At 41.9% G+C, this 17,603-nt stretch overlaps 1 long non-coding RNA gene across 1 annotated transcript in view; it reads left to right on the top strand.

The window, feature by feature from the left end:
- Window positions 1–17,603, top strand: part of LOC140715619 (uncharacterized) — a 44,823-nt gene that overhangs the window by 25,154 nt on the left and 2,066 nt on the right. The gene's annotated exons all lie outside the window — the stretch shown is intronic.

The following is a 17,603-nucleotide window of genomic DNA, read 5'->3' as shown; positions in this document are numbered from 1 at the left end:
AAGCCTTATACAATTGTAGAAAACTTCCTAATTCTTGTGTTCGAATCATGTCGTGATAAAGGCTAGCACTATTTAAAGATAAAGATACAGATTAGCTTTATTTGTCATAGCTACATTGAAATACAGTATACAGTGAAATGCCTTATTTTGCATCAAATCAAATCAGCGAGGATTGTGATTGGCAGAACACAAATGTTGCCATGATTCCAGTACCAACATAGCATGCCCGTAACTCACTAACCCTAACCGTACACCTTAGGAATGTGCGGAAATTAGAACACCCAGAGGGAATCCAGGTAGTTACATGGAGAACTGCAAACTCCCTACAGACAGTGGCAGGGATTGAACCCTAATCTGACAGTTCATGCTGCATAGCATTATTCTAACCACTACGCTCTGCATCAATGGAGAGGAATAAATGGTGAACGTTTCAGGACAAGACCCTTCCGTCAGGAAGGGGACAGAAGCCTAAACAGTGCATGTATCTATGACTACTAGCTCATCATTCTTTCCTTTCTGGCGCCATGGTAGCGTAGTGGTTAGCACGATGCTATTACAGCTTGGGGCATTCCGCGGTTCAGGGTTCAATTCCCGTGCTGTTCCGTAAGGGATCTCTGTATGTCCTCCCCGTGGAATGCATGAGTTTCCCTGGGTGCTCTCTTTCCTGCTACAGTCAAAACACATAACAGGTAGGTTAATTGGTCATTTTAAATTGTCCCATGATTAGGTTAGAGTTAATTGAGTTGTTGGGGACTGCTGGGATTGAGTGATTGAAAGGGCCAGAAGGGCCTACTCTGCACTGAATCGCAAAATAAGTAAATAATTGATTATTTATTTTGTGCTCTATAGTAATTTATGTATTTGCACTGTACTGTTGCCACAGAACAAATTTCATATCATTTAAGGCAGTGATAATAAACTTGATTCTGATTCTGATTCAGTGACTGCGAGCAAGCACATTTAGACCCATCTCCACAACAACGCTTCTCAAGCTCCTACCTATTAACAAATTATCTGGTTTTCTATTATGTGCTTTGAAATGTGTGACATCATATCTTTCTGCATTATATTCCGTCCACTATGTTTTGCCCACACACTCTTCCTGTCTATATCCTGCTTGCATCTTTCTCTGTGCTCACTGACAATTGTCAGCAAACTTGGAAATATGACTGGTAGGTCCCCTTGTCAAATCATTGATATGGATTGTGAAATGCTGATCCATGCCCTAAACCTTGCACTAGCCCAATAGTCACAGCCTGTCGACTTAGCAAGGATGGTGTGTCTCTTCTAACTGCACCAATGAGTCACTCTAAAATTCCACTTCAAAAAGAATTTATTGTAAGGTACTTTAACGAATTCCAAGGGTTCAGTAATGGATTATATAAATGCACATGATATTATTCAATTAACAAGTGAACATATTTATTACACTGAAGATACTTTTTTATACAGTGGAGACACCAGACAATGCAGTTATAGCTATGTTAGTTGATAATGAGGTAGAAACATTGAAACATAGAAAACCTACAGCACAATACAGGCCCTTCGGCCCACAAAGTTGTGCCGAACATGACCTTACCTTAGAAATTTCTAGGGTTACCTATAGCCCTCTATTTTACTAAGCTCCATGTACCTATCCAAAAGACTCTGAAAAGACCCTAACATATCCACCTCCACCACCGTTGCCTGCAGCCCATTCCATGAACTCACCACTCTCTGAGTAAAAAACTTACCCCTGACATCTCCTCTGTACCTACTCCCCAGCATCTTAAACCTGTGTCCTCTTGTGGCAACCATTTCAGCCCTGGTAAAAAGCCTCTGACTATCCACACGATCAATGCCTCTCATCATCTTCTACACCTCCATCAGGTCACCACTCATCCTCCAATGTTCCAAAGAGAAAAGGCTGAGTTCACTCAACCTGTTTTCATTAGCCATGCTCCCCAATCCAGGCAACATCTATGTAAATTTCCTCTGTACCCTTTCTATGGTTTCCATATCCTTCCTGTAGTGAGGTGACCAGAATTGAGCACAGTACTCCAAGTGGGGTCTGACCAGGGTCCTATATAGGTGCAACATTACCTCTCAGCTCCTAAATTCAATTCCATGATTGATGAAGGCCAATACACCATACGCCTTCTTAACCACAGAGTCAACCTGCGCAGCTGCTTTGAGTGTCCTATGAACTCAGACCCCAAGATCCCTCTGATCCTGCACACTGCCAGGAGACTTACCAATAATACTATATTCTGCCATCATATTTGACCTACCAAAATGAACCACTTCACACTTATCTGGGTTGAACATCTGCTACTTCTCAGCCCAGTTTTGCATCCTATCAATGTCCCGCTGTAACCTCTGACAGCCCTCCACACTATCCACAACAACCCCAACCTTTGTGTCATCAGCAAACTTACTAACCCATCCCTCCACTTCCTCATCCAGGTCATTTATAAAAATCATGAAGAGTAAGGGTCCCAGAACAGATCCCTGAGGCACACCACTGGTCACCAACCTCCATGCAGAATATGACCCGTCTACAACCATTCTTTGCCTTCTGTGGGAAAGCCAGTTCTGGATCCACAAAGCAAAGTCCCCTTGGATCCCATGCCTCCTTACTTTCTCAATAAGCCTTGCATGGGGTGCCTTATCAAATGCCTTGCTGAAATCTATATACACTACATCTACTGCTCTTCCTTCATCAATGTGTTTAGTCACATCCTCAAAAAATTCAATCAGGCTCGTAAGGCATGACCTGCCCTTGACAAAGCCATGCTGACTATTCATAATTGTATTATACCTCTCCAAATGTTCATAAATCCTGCCTCTCAGGATCTTCTCCATCAACTTACAAACCACTGAAGTAAGACTCACTGGTCTATAATTTCATTGGGGTATCTCTACTCCCTTTCTTGAATAAGGGAACAACATCTGCAACCCTCCAATCCTCCGGAACCTGTCCCGTCCCCATTGATGATGCAAAGATCATCGCCAGAGGCTCAGCAATCTCCTCCCTCACCTCCTACAGTAGCCTGGGGTACATCTCATCCGATCCTGGCGACTTATCCAACTTGATGCTTTCCAAAAGCTCCAGCACATCCTCTTTCTTAATATCTACTTGCTCAAGCTTTTCAGTCTGCTGCGAGTCATCACTACAATCACCAAGATCCTTTTCCATAGTGAATACTGAAGTAAAGTATTCATTAAGTACCTCTGCAATTTACTCCGGTTCCATACACACTTTCCCACTGTCACACTTGATAGGTCCTATTCTTTCACGTCTTATCCTCTTGCTCTTCACATTGTTGTAGAATGCCTTGGGGTTTTCCTTAATCCTGCCCAGCAAGGCTTTCTCATGGCCCCTTCTGGCTGTCCTAATTTCCTCCTTCAGCTTAAAGTACTTCAAGTAAATTTTGAAATCACTGTTTCAAGTAAACAGACTTTAAACTGGGAAGCTGTCAATACTTCTAGGTCCAGCTATAGGAAGGATGTTATTAAGTTGGTAAGGGTGCAATGAAAATTCACAATGAAGTTACTGAGACTGGAGGCCTTGAGTTATAAGTGGAGGCTGTGTTTGGCTTGGCCTTTCTTCTCTGGAGCCCCGATAGAGTGGAGAGAATGAGTGTCTGGTGGACCAGAGGGGTGCAGCCTCAGAATAGAATATTGTCCCTTTAGAACAGAAATGAGGAGGAATTTCTTTTGCCAGAGGTTGGTGAATCTGTGAAATACATTGTCAAAGATGACAGTGGAGGCCAAATCATTGGGTATATTTAAAGCAGAAGTTGATAGGTTCTTGATTAGTAAGGGCATCAAAGGTTACGGGGAGAAGGCAGGAGAATGGGACTGAGAGGGATAATACTGTAAGTCAGCCATGATGGACTTGCAGAGTAGACTCAACGTACCAAATGACCTAAATCTGCTCCTCTCCCTTATGATCTTATGTACCTTGGCATTGAATAGAACTACTGAGACATATGACATTACTTTCCAGTGGATGACATCATAATTCCATTATGTCTTCTTGTTGAAATAAGGAATAATCAGTAATCAAAAAGTCATATAGCAGGAAAACAGCAGGTAACTTTAAGCTCTAGGCCGTACATCCTTTAAGAGTCAAAATGTGACTATATAACTACAGACTTATATTACGCATCAAGATAAACTGGAGTGTCATTGCAAAGACTAGAAATGAGTTGTATCTCGTTATTCTAGGATAGGAATGGAGTTGGTGATTTTTTTTGTCATCATTCAGGGCTTTGCTCTAGCAAAAAAAGTGAGAAAATCAGGTTTGAAGAAGGATAGCAAACGGAGTGAGAAAATCAGGTTTGATTCTCAATTGGTTTGAAGAAGGATTGGGAACTCTGGCACTGAGTTATGAGGAATTGTAACCATGTTCACTGATCGTTGAGTAATTGTAACAGTACAGTAAATCAGACTGCTTAAGACTTGCAGAGAGCATTTACACCTTCAGGACTCAAAGTTAAATGAATACTCACCATTGAAACTGATTAGAAAATAATGAAAAAGTGTAAATTAGAGAGAAAATGTAATATTACAATATTAAAACCTTTGAATAAGTTCTTGTTTTTCCTTCTAAAGAAATCAATTGTACTTTCCTGCTCTCTATACACAGCACACAAAATTCTGGACGGCTGACACAAAACGTTAACTGTTTATTTCCCCCCATAGATGCTACCTGACTTGCTGAGTTCTTCCAGAATCTGTGTTGTGCAAGATTTCCAGCATCTGCAGAATCCTCTGTCCCATACCATGCATTCTGCGGAAGCTGCTAATGTACCTCAGTGGGGTTCCTGACTCATCCACAACATAAATGATAGAAATAATTGAATAGAAAAACATAGACATAGAAAGCCTACAGCACAATACAGGCCCTTTGACCCACAAAGCTGTGCCGAACATGTCCCTACCTTAGAAATTACCTAGGGTTACCCATAGCCCACTATTTTTCTAAACTCCATGTACCTATCCAGGAGTTTCTCAAAAAGACCCTATCGTATCCGCCTCCACCACCATCGCAGGCAGCCCATTCCACGTACTCACCACTCTCTGCGTAAAGAACTTACCCCTGACATCTGCTCTGTACTTCCTGTGCCTTCTCGTACTAGCCATTTCAGCCCTGGTAAAAAGCCTCTGATTATCCACACAATCAATGCCTCTCATCATCTTGTACACCTCTATCAGGTCACCTCTCATCCTCCGTTGCTCCAAGGAGAAAAGGCCGAGTTTACTCAACCTATTCTCATAAGGCATGCTCCCCAACCCAGGCAACATTCTTGTAAACCTTCTCTGCACACTTTCTATGGTTTCCACATCCTTCCTGTAGTAAGGTGACCAGAACTGAACACAGTACTCCAAGTGGGGTCTGACTAGGGTCCTATATAGCTGCAACATTTCCTTCGGCTCTTAAACTCAATCCCACGATTGATGAAGGCCAATGCGCCATATGCCTTCTTTACCACAGAGTCAACCTGCACAGCAGCTTTGACTGTCCTATGGACTCAGACCCCAAGATCCCCCTGATCCTTCATACTGCCAAGAGTCTTACCAATAATACTATATTCTGCCATCATATTTGACCTACCAAAATGAACCATCTCACACATCTGGGTTGAACTGCATCTGCCACTTCTCAGCCCAGTTTTGCATCCCATCAATGTCCCGCTGTAACCTCTGACAGCCCTCCACACTATCCACAACACCCCCAACCTTTGTGTCATCAGCATATTTACTAACCCATCCCTCCACATCCTCATCCAGATCATTTATAAAAATCACGAAGAGTAGGGGTCCCAGAACAGATCCCCGAGGCACACCACTGGTCACCAACCTCCACACGGAATATGACCCGTTCTACAACCACTCTTTGCTTTCTATGGGCAAGCCAGTTCTGGATCCACCAATCAATGTCCTCTTGGATCCCATGCCTCTTTACTTTCTCAATAAGCCTTGCATGGGTTACCTTATCAAATGCCTTGCTGAAATCCACATACACTACATCTACTGCTCTACCTTCATCAATGTGTTTAGTCACATCCTCAAAAAATCCAATCAGGCTTCTAAGGCATAACATGCTTTTGACAAAGCCATGCTGACAATTGCTAATCACATTATGCCTTTCCAAATATTCATAAATCCTGCCTCTCAGGATCTTCTCCATCAACTTACCAACCACTGAGGTAAGACTCACTGGTCTATAATTTCCTGAGCTATCTCTGCTCCCTTTCATGAATAAGTGAACAACATCTGTAACCCTCCAATCCACCAGAACCTGTCCCGTCCCCATTGATGATGTAAAGATCATCACCAGAGGCTCAGCAATCTCCTCCCTCGCCTCCCACAGTAGCCTGGGGTACATCTCATCTGGTCCCAGTGACTTATCCAACTTGATGCTTTCCAAAAGCTCCAGCACATTATCTTCCTTAATATCTACATGCTCAAGCTTTTCAGTCCGCTGTAAGTCATCCCTTTTCCACTATCACACTAGATTGGTCCTATTCTCTAAAGTCTTATCCTCTTGCTTTTCACTTACTTGTAGAATTCCTTGGGGTTTTACTTAATCCTGTCTGCCAAGGCCTTCTCATGGCCCCTTCTGGCTCTCCTAATTTTGATTCTTAAGCTCCTTCCTGCTAGCCCTATAATCTTCTAGATCTCTATCATTACCTAGTTTTTTGAACCTTTTGTAAGCTCTTCTTTTCTTCTTGACTAGTTTTTTAAAATCTCCTTCCCCTTGAAGAAGTACAAGAAATGAATAGATATCATAATGGGCCAGAGGAGTCCTGCAACATAATGAAAAGTGGAATGAGTTTGTGGAGCCATGTGGTGGATTTCTGCTTCTTGTGCTTCTGCTGTCATATGCAGACCGTGTCCTGTAATTGATATGGATACATGCATCTTGCAATGGACATGGATAGATAGATAGATACTTTATTCATCCCCATGGGGAAATTCAACATTTTTTCCAATGTCCCATACACTTATTGTAGCAGAACTAATTACATACAATACTTAACTCAGTAAAAATATGATATGCATCTAAAATCACCCTCTCAAAAAGCATTAATAATAGCTTTTAAAAAGTTCTTAAGTAGTTTACTTAAATACATTGAGTCCTAACCCCAGCACTTTAACATATCTTACTCCTGGCGGTTGAATTGTAAAGCCGAATGGCATTGGGGAGTATTGATCTCTTCATCCTGTCTGAGGAGCATTGCATTGATAGCAACCTGTCGCTGAAACTGCTTCTCTGTCTCTGGATGGTGCTATGTAGAGGATGTTCAGGGTTTTCCATAATTGACCATAGCCTACTCAGCACCCTTCGCTCTGCTACCGATGTTATACTCTCCAGTACTTTGCTCACGACAGAGCCCGCCTTCCTTACCAGCTTATTAAGACGTGAGGCGTCCCTCTTCTTAATGCTGCCTCCCCAACACGCCACCACAAAGAAGAGGGCGCTCTCCACAACTGACCTATAGAACATCTTCAGCATCTCACTACAAACATTGAATGACGCCAACCTTCTAAGGAAGTACAGTCGACTCTGTGCATCCTGTAATGTGCATGAATAGACACGTCCTGTAATGGGTATGGACAGATGCATCATATAATAGGCATAAATAGAACCCCCCCCCCCCCCACACCCAACTCTGCCTTCTGCAGGGATTGCTCCCTCCATGATTTATGTATGGTCCCTCCACACTAATCTCCCTCCTAGCACTTATCCCTGCGAGTGGAGTAAGTCCCACATTTACCCTTTCACCTCCATTTGGGGCCCCAAGCAATCCTTCCATGTGGGGCAACACCTCAGCTGTGAATCTGTTGGAGTTGTCTGTCTGGTACTCTGGATTCAGCATCCTCTACAATGACCACTCTGCACCAGGTATCGATAGATGCATCCGATAATGGGTATGGAGAGATGTGTCCCTTAATGTATTGTAATGGGCAATAGATGCATCCTGTAAAAGGCATGTGTGCATGCAACCTGTAATGGGTATGGATTGATGCATCTTGTAATGAGTATGGGCAGACACATCCTGTAATTGGTATGGATAGGTGCATCTTGTAATGGGTATGGGTAGGCACATTCTGTAATGGGGGTGGGTAGGTGCATCTTGTAATGGATACAGGTAGGCACATTCTTTTCTGGATATGGAAAGACACGCCTGTACTGGGTATGGATAGACACAACCTGTAATTGGCATGTATAGACTGAAGGATCATCATATGAATCTGTGAATATGAATCTAAATCCTGTTGCATCACTCAACGTTGGTGTATCTATTATTGTGGCAAAGTAAATTCAGCAAATCTTACCAGCCTAGTATTAAGTCCATGGGGTACATTGCCTGGTGCCGACAGTTACACTGGGATTAGCCACAGCTCAATGGATGGCTTGATTGCAGATTATTCCCATCACAGAAGGGGCACTGAGCTGTCAGAAATGTCCTCTTTCAAATGGAATACAACACAGAATCTCTGAAGTTCATACTGAGCAAAACCCTTTCAGATAGATGTAAGCATTTTCACATGAGGAAGAACAGGGAAGTCACATTCTAAGTAAATGCAGGAGAAATCTTTCTGCTGTATTCTATTAAGTGCACATGAAAGGCTGTCAGTTGAGCTCAATTTTAGCGGAAATTCAAATGAGACATAAGGAACTGAAACCGGGGCTGATAATGTTTGTTAGGTCAGGGGTTTTAAACCTCTGGAAATGCAGGTGGATAACTGGGAGTTGCAGATGAGCCCCTAGCTGATAGAGTGACCTCACCTTATTCCTTTTTGCAATGCAAAAGACATTGTCATAAGTGTAGATGGTACTGGGAAGTTCTTAAAGGCGCCTTTGCAAGAAACGAGTTCAATATTCTTAAACCAATGTTTGATATAACTCCTGAATTTAAGTGAAAGGAGCTCATATTTATTTACCATCTTTCATGTACTTTTCAGAATAGCCCAGTGTAGTAAGCATAATAAATATAAGCAGGAGTAAGACCTTCAACTCTTTGAACCTGCTCCAACATTCAAAATGATCATGGCTGATCATCCAAATTTAGTAGGAGGAGACATAAGGGGATGGAACCTGGGACAAACAATGGCGTTGGAGAAACTCAGTGGGTCAGGAAACATCTGTAGGGAGAAATGAACAGCCAATTTTGAGACCCTTCATCTGGACTAATATAGGTTTAGTACCTTGGCTGGTTCTCTCTCTATCCATAAGAAAAATACCCTAATCTTTCTTGAATCTATGATAGACTCTAGAACAGGTTTTCTCAACCAGGGTTCTGCGGAACCTTAGGATTCCCTGAGAGGTCACTAGGGATTCTGCGAGAGATCGTGATTTAAAAGAATAAACATTTTTTTAAACTTCGAACAACACACGATACTAGCACTCACAGTGGTGGACTGTGACCGAGCAGCCCCATTAGCAATCTCATTCAAGGTCTTTCAGCCCAGTATGGCAGTGCGCAGTGAGACGATGCTTATTTGGTAGAGTCCATTCTTAGTTTTTGACATGAGATCGGGGAGGCCATTGGTGAGCGCTGTCTTGCACAGAGGGGAGGACTGTAGGCTAATGAGGAGCATGAAGTGCATTTTCTGAGCATCGAATGGACTCACCCAACTTGGACTGTGACATCAGCCTCTCCCTCCTGAATTACCTCCCAAACTTCACCTTACGTACTGTCAACTGACTTACGGGAGAGAACAAGCTCTACCGATGTAGTAGAAAATTGCAGGGAAATCTTCATTCTAAAGAATTTTTATGCGCCGTAACCCGGGTGCTGGTCTGCAGCTTTGCTGTTGTTGTAAATGTTACAAAAGGTGGATTGTGTAGGTTAAAGAGCACACCAGTCTCCTGCTACATAGAGAAATCTGGTGGCTTAGCAGAGGAAGAGCTCTCAACGGGGTGTTTGAGCTGAAAGGTGAATTGCAGCAGCACTTTCAAAAAAAATACTAGGCCAGAGTTTGTTGAGTGCTTTAAAGATGAAGAATGGCTGCAGAAATTAGCCTAGTTAGCCAACATTTTTTATCATATGAACCAGTTGAACAAGTCTCTGCAAGGTGCTGGAGAAAATATTTTGACTTCAAGTGACAAGATTCTTGGATTTAAAAGGAAACTGAATCTTTGGAAAAAACGTTGCAAAAGGAAATCTTGAAATGTTTCCACTTCTGCTTGGGCTTGAGAGAGAGGAAGGATATCTACAAATCTGGAGATTTATTGAAAACCACCTAGAAGAACTGCAGAACAAAATTGAACAGTACTTTTCCTCCTTTTCAAAGTATGTGTATGACTGGATGAGGGACCCTCTCTCTGAATCTTCTGCTGTGCCTGAGAACTTGACTTTGAGAGAAGAGGAAGAACTTTGTGAGCTGCACTCTGATCCTGCATTCAAGATGAGACTTCCTGACCTGCCCCTGGACAAGTTCTGGATTTCTGTGAATGAAGAGTATTCTGCCATGCATAGGAAAGCAATGAATACTGTATTTTGCTGCAGTTTTCAACTTCTTACATGTGTGAGCAAGCTTTTTTTAGTTTAAAAGCTTCAAGAGCAAGGATATTGTCATTTAAACCTATTGTCATTAGGTTCGATATTGTCATTTAAAGTAAAATTGGATAGATATATGGACAGGAAAGGAATGGAGTGTCATGGGCTGAGTGCAGGTTGGTGGGACCAGGTGTGAGTAAGTGTTCGGCATGCACTAGAAGGGCCAAGATGGCCTGTTTCCGTGCTGTAATTGTTATATGGTTACGTGGTTATATGATAGAAATCATCTCATTTCAGTTAAAGATGAAATCCGTGTATGCTTATCTCAGGTTCGACAGAATTAAGTATTTGTGCAGCAAGAAACAAGCACAGGTTTCACATGCTAGGCCTATATTTGAGCCCGATCATGTCACTTAGTAAAAAAACAACACACACAAAATGCTGGTGGAACACAGCAGGCCAGGCAGCATCTATAGGGAGAAGCGCTGTCCTGATGAAGGGTCTCGGCCCGACACGTCGACAGTGCTTCTCCCTATAGATGCTGCCTAGCCTGCTGTGTTCCACCAGCATTTTGTGTGTGTTGTTTGAATTTCCAGCATCTGCAGATTTCCTCGTGTTTGCACTTAGTAAAAAAAATATTTTTCAAAGTCTTGTATAAAATTGTGTCTTAGGCTATATTTTTATTCATATTGCTTTGGCTTATGTCTTGTAGTAACTTTACTTCTCAACATTGTCAATAAATTTTCATGGTGTAAGTAGCATTAGTTAAAATCAATTTACAACCTTTATTTAAATTAAATCTACTGAGCCTCCCTTTAGAAAAATTAAATCCCATTTTGGCTTAAGACAGTTATTTAACAGAAATTTATTACGTTTGTCATATGAGTTTTAAGATTTTATGAAAGAGAAAGAAAGGGATTAATTTCAAGAAAGGTAAGCTAAGCTTAACTACTCTTTTTTCAAGAAAGGTTGGCTAAAAATTCACTGTCTACTCAAAAGAGCACTGACAATTATTTTTGGATTTTTATATCTACAGCTTTCTGTTCACACTAACGTACCGTGAGCTGTAGATGTAATAATTTGAACGCAGGGTTCCCTGAGACCTGAAAGTGATTTCAAGGGTTCCACAAAAAGATTGAGAAAGGCTGCTTTAGGAGAAGGTATCACTCTTCATCTTAGTCTTAAATAGCTTACCCCTTACCTCTAGACTGCAACCTCCTGGTGCTGAGTACTCTGGCCATTGGGAATACTTTTTCTGCATCTAATACATTCTGTCTTGAAATTTTCTAGTCTGTCAGTCTTCTAACTAATAATAAGAAATGCTGCAACCAATGAGACCCATCAGCAGGAATATGACAAAGCCAAATGCAGACGGCCCTTGCATTACAATCATTCAGCTTACAGAAATTCACCCTTACAGAATTCATAAAACACAACCCAGATATTTGAGATATAGAATAAAATTTATTCTCTTGGAATATATATGTAAAGGTATAAATAGATAAACACAAAATTCATTTCTTCAACTCATGTTTCTTGACACAGGAACAAATAACGTGGCTTCGTAATACCAAAGATTTTCTAGGAATGCAATGCATGGGTAGCCTGTAGCCTGCTTTAAATTAATATAAGTTAAGGGATGAATGTTGATCTGGATTTCACATACTGTGTAATTCTCCTACACTTCTTCACTATATCATAAGGGGAATCTTTCCCCATGTTCAAGTTTGCTGATAACACCATTGTTGTAGGCTAAATCAAAAGTGGTGATGAATCAGCTTACAGGAGGAAGATTCAAAATCTGACTGAGTGATGCCATGACAAGAACACGTCACTCCATGCCAGCAAGGCCAAGGAGCTGATTATTGATTTTAGGAGGAAGATATCAGAGGTCCATGAGCTAGTTCTGATTGGGTACTGGAGAGGGTCAGCAACTTTAAATTCCTTGGTATTATTACTGGGCCCAGCACGTTAGTCAATTACAAAGAAAGCACAGCAGCACCTCTGCTTTCTTAGGAGTTTGTAAAAGGCTCAGCAGGACATCTCAAACTTTAACAAGCTTCAGTAGATGTGTAGTGGACAGTGTACTGGTTGCGTCTCAGCCCGAAACGCCATGTTTCTTGACACAAGAACAAATAACATGGCTTCGTAATACCAAAGATTTTCTAGGAATGCAATGCGTGGGTAGCCTGTAACCTGCTTTAAATTAATATAAGTTAAGGGATGAATGTTGATCTGGATTTCACATACTGTGTAATTCCCCTACACTTCTTCAATATACCATAAGGGGAATCCTCCACACCATTGAGCACATCTACATGAAGCATTGGTGCAGGAAAGCACCATCCATCATCAGGGACCTCCACCACCCACGACATGCTCTCTTCTCACTGCTACCATCTTAAAGAAGATGCCGGTGCAGGTGCCTCAGGATTTACACCACCAGGTTCAGAAACAGTTATTATCCCTCAAACATCAGGCCTTTGAACCAAAGGAGATAACTTCACTCAACTTCATTTGCCCCATCATTGAAATATTCCCACAACCTATGGACTCACTTTCAAGGACACTTCATTTCATGATGTCAATATTTATTGCTTATATATTTATTATTATTTATTTCTACTGGTTGATTGCCCAAGATGGTGGAGTCTTTTGTTGACTCTACTATGGTTATTATTCTATTATGGATTTATTGAGTATGCCTGCCAGAAAATGAATCTCACAGTGCATATGGTGACATATATGTGCTTTGATAATAAATTAACTTTGAACTTTACATCCACCTAAGGGAGGACCTGGACCCTTGACTTGACATCACATTTAAAAGGCCATCTCCAGCAGTGCAGCAACTTTCTCAGTGATGGGATCAGTGAAGGCTCCTTAAATCACAAAGTAATTTGAAGCCTGTAACAGCTGAAAAACATGTTGGCACTAGAGCATGCCAGCTCTTGCAAATTGTTCTCTGCGAATCTATTCATTATTTCAATTACAATTGTTCTACTCTTTTCAATCTAAATCCTAGGACTCAAAGCAGTTATTGTAATCCCTTAATGAACTGATGTGATAATGTGACAATAATAAACCAACTTACCAATACACCTATGGACATAACACTACTGAAGTGTTACAGAGAAGAGAAAAATGGGAGGTGCACATCCTGTTGCTGAAATAACATGGGTTTTGTTTACAAATGTTCTATAAATACCAAGAGAAATTAAAGTTAACAAAGTTGGACTATAATCCCAAAACAATGGAATACAAGTCTCATTAGACTGGGAGAAGATCCATATGACCAGGAGAATAACAAATCAAAAAGAAAAGAGAGATCCATGGTAAGCACAAAAGATTCTGGCGATACTGGAAATCCAAAGGAACGCACACACGATGCTGGAGGTCATTCAGCATCTATGGAAATAGATAAAATCAACATTTTGGGCTGAGACCCTTCATCTGTACTGGAAAGGAAGGGGGAAATTCCAGAATGTTGGGGAGGGGGAGGAAGACAAGCTGGAAGATGATAGTTGAAGCCAAGTGGGTGGTGAAGGAGGGAATGGGAGGTGATAGGTGGAAAAGGCAAAGGGCTGGAGAAGAAGAAAGCTTATAAGAGAGGAGAGGGAATCATGGGAGAAAGGGAAGGAGGAGGGGTGCTAGGGAGAGGTGATAGGCAGGTGAGAAGAAGAGGTAATATGTCAGAGTAGGGAAGGGGGAGGGGAAAATACCAGAAGTTGGAAAAATTGATGTTTATGCCTTCATTTTGGAGGCTAACTAGACAGAAGATGAGGTGTTGCTCCTCCAACCTGAGAAGAGGAGGTCAGGATAGGAATGGGGATAGAAATTTAAATGGTTGACCACCGGGAAATTCCACTTTTTGTGGTTGGAGAGGTGAATGTCAGGGTGAATCAGAACCAGGTTGGAAAGAGGTGGGGGTGGGGAATGGATCCTGTGGGTGAACTGTGTGTGCAGTGAGCACATGGTACCTGGAGGGGAGAGAGATGAAGATGAAGAAAATGAGTTTGACTTAGTAGGCATTACAGAGACATGGTTGCTGTAAACCCACTGTTCCAGAATACAGAATGCTCTAAAGAATAACTAACGCCCCTCTTAAATACAAGGTTCTGCAGATGTTGGAAATCTTGGGCAACACACACAAAATGCTGAAGGACTTTCTTCACACCATCTGCCCATTACCTCCCTCTGGTCCTCTTCATCCTTCCCTCTCTTCCATGGTCCACTGTCCTCTCCTATTAGATCCCTTCTTCTTCAGTCCTTTAGCTTTTCCACCTACCATCTCCCAGCTTCTTACTTCATCTCCCCTACCCCACCCACCCTTCCAGTCACCCAAGTCTCACCTATCACCTGCCAGCTTGTACTCCTCCTCCTCCACCCACCTCCTCATTCCGGCTTCTGCTCCCTTCCTTTCCAGTCCTGATGAAGGGTCTTGGCCCAAAATGTCGAATGTTTATTCCTCATCATGGATGTTGCCTGACTTTCTGAGTTCCTCCAGAATTTTGTGTGTATTGCTGTTGCTCTTCTGCCTCTTGAGGGGGTTTACCAGTGTGGCACATAAAGAAAGCACCCACACCAAACTTAAGTACAACTCAATCTTTATTAATATTCATCAAATGGCATTCAATTAACCACTTTAACTCTCAATGATCTTGCATTTAATTCACAGTCCTAGCGTGCTACTTAATACATTAAAACACAAAACTCACAAACTTGCAGTATTTATTTATTGATTGACTGTAATTTGTAATGTATAGATCTATTTTTTAGAGCAATGACCACCACCCCTTAGCCCTATGTATTGATCTGTGGTCTGTACGTGCACTGTCTACATATGCGCGTTGTTTTCTCTCTCTCGCTGCAAAGTGAATACATCAGTTAAAGCTATATTCCGCGTGCATGCTTTTACTTAATTGGTATATGGTTGTGCAACAAATTGGCGATGAGTATGAACCTGAGTGTCAGAAAATTTCACAAACTGCATCGATAGTTGCAGGACAAAACAGCACAAGAAAGCTGAAGGACCTGTGAGTAACAGTGAAAGACGTGCCGAGTTTAAAGTGATAGCTTCAGTGAGGAAAGCTGATGAACTTGATTGCACTAATGAAGACTGGGAGCCGTATATCGAAAGGATGGAACTGTATTGTATTGTAACATCAGCAACGTGGAGGAGCAAAAGAAAACCCCTACACTTCTTGGCTTAATGGGCCCAAAAATGTACAGTCTCTTATGTAACTTAATAACCCCTAAAAAGCCAGCAAGCAAGACATTCCACAAATTTGTTGCAATTTTACAAAATCACTCAAGCCCTAATCCGCTGGTAATAGCTGAGAGATTTAGATTTTACAAAAGGAACCAGTCAAACTATGAAAGTCTTTACGAATACATTGCAGAACTGTGAAAACTATCCCAGTACTGTGACTTTAGAGATGGACTTTCTGATGCATTAAAGGACGGGCTTGTATGTGGCATACATAGTCAAAGCACTCAAATGAGGCTCCTGGCTAAAAGAGACCTAACCTTTAGAACGGGCATTGACCATTGTAATCTCATTAGAGACTGCAGCGAAGAATACAGCAGAACTACAGGAAAGGAGTTTAGAATGTGAAATGCACAAAATGTCCCTGAATGGTGCAAAAAGCCAAAAATGTTATCAATGTGGCGACTCCTCCCATAAACTGTTGGTTCAAAGAAAAAGCTTGCAGAAAGTGTCACAGACAAGGTCACATAGAGAGAGGTGCGAGGCAGACAAAAAGCTCAACCGAGTGAAAAGTCTGAAACACAAAACTAAGCAAATGCATAAAGTAAGCAGACAACATAGAGTCTGACCAAGGTGAACCGTCATGCCAACAACTGCATAGTATAGCTAAAGCAGGTCACAAAATCATCTGGGTCACAATAGGTGTGTCTGGTGTAAAACTGAAAATGGAGATGGATACAGGGTCAGCTTTGTCCATAATTCTAGAGGCTGACTACAATGGACTGTTGTCTAAGATACCATTAGAGAAGACCTCAATGATGTTAAAGACTTACACAGGCCAAAAACTGTCTCCCAAAGGCAAACTGAAAGTAAATGTGACGTGTGGAGGCCAAACACAACAGTTAGGGTTTTATGCATTGAAATGTGGAGGGCCGGCACTTTTCAGATGTGAATGGTTGAGAAAATTCCAACCAGACCGGTACTCAGTCAAAGCTCTCAGTATGGCATCAACAGGCAATGGTAGCACTAACCAGGGATAGGAACAGCTGCTTAATGCTAATGAGAAGGTGCTTGAGAAGTGGATTGAATTGAACTAGATGAAGCAGCAAGACCAAGTTTCCACAAAGCACACCCAGTGCTTTCACACTACATCCTAAAGTGGATGCTGAACTGCAGAGCTTAGAGGCATCTGGAATTCTCTCCAAGGTTGAGTGGAGCAATTGGGTCATGCCCATTGTCCCAGTGATCAAGAAAGGAAAGGCCAGAGCTATTTGCATATGTGGGGGTTTCAAGGTGAGCAGCAACCATGTACTGTGCATTAGCCCCTGCCACAAACAAAAGACGTTTTTGCATCTTTGGCAGGTGGGGAGAGGTTTGCAAAGACTGACTTGTCACAAGCCTATTTGCAAATGGAGATTGAGGAGTCAATCAGGAAGTTCCTCACAATCAACACTCACAAGGGACTGTTACAGTATAACCATCACGTCTTTGCTGAAATTGTCAGAAAGATGTGAAAAAGCATTCAAGGAAACAAAGAAACTAATAGTGTCCGATAAACTGCTCACCCATTATAACCCATCCCTGCCTATCAACTGGCGTGAGATGCATTCCCCTATGGCATTGGATCCATTTTGTCACAGATTATGAAAGATGGATCTGAACCCCAGATTGTGTTTGCTTCAAGATCAGTGACGAGCACAGAACATATACACACACAGGTCAACCGAGAGGCCCTTCGTCGAGTATGGGGGATAAAGAAGTTCCACCACTACTTCTATGGACTAAAGTTTACACTAAGGACAGATCACCCACCCTATGTGTCCATTTTCAGTCCCAGGAAAGGAATTCCAGTGATGACTACTATCCAGTTATAACATTGGGCAGTATCCCTAGGA

The sequence above is a fragment of the Hemitrygon akajei genome, chromosome 2, assembly GCF_048418815.1.
Source record: "Hemitrygon akajei chromosome 2, sHemAka1.3, whole genome shotgun sequence".
Taxonomy (NCBI): Eukaryota; Metazoa; Chordata; class Chondrichthyes; order Myliobatiformes; family Dasyatidae; genus Hemitrygon; species Hemitrygon akajei.
The sequence above is the reverse complement of the archived record's forward strand: the minus strand, read 5'-3'. Positions and strand labels throughout refer to the sequence as shown.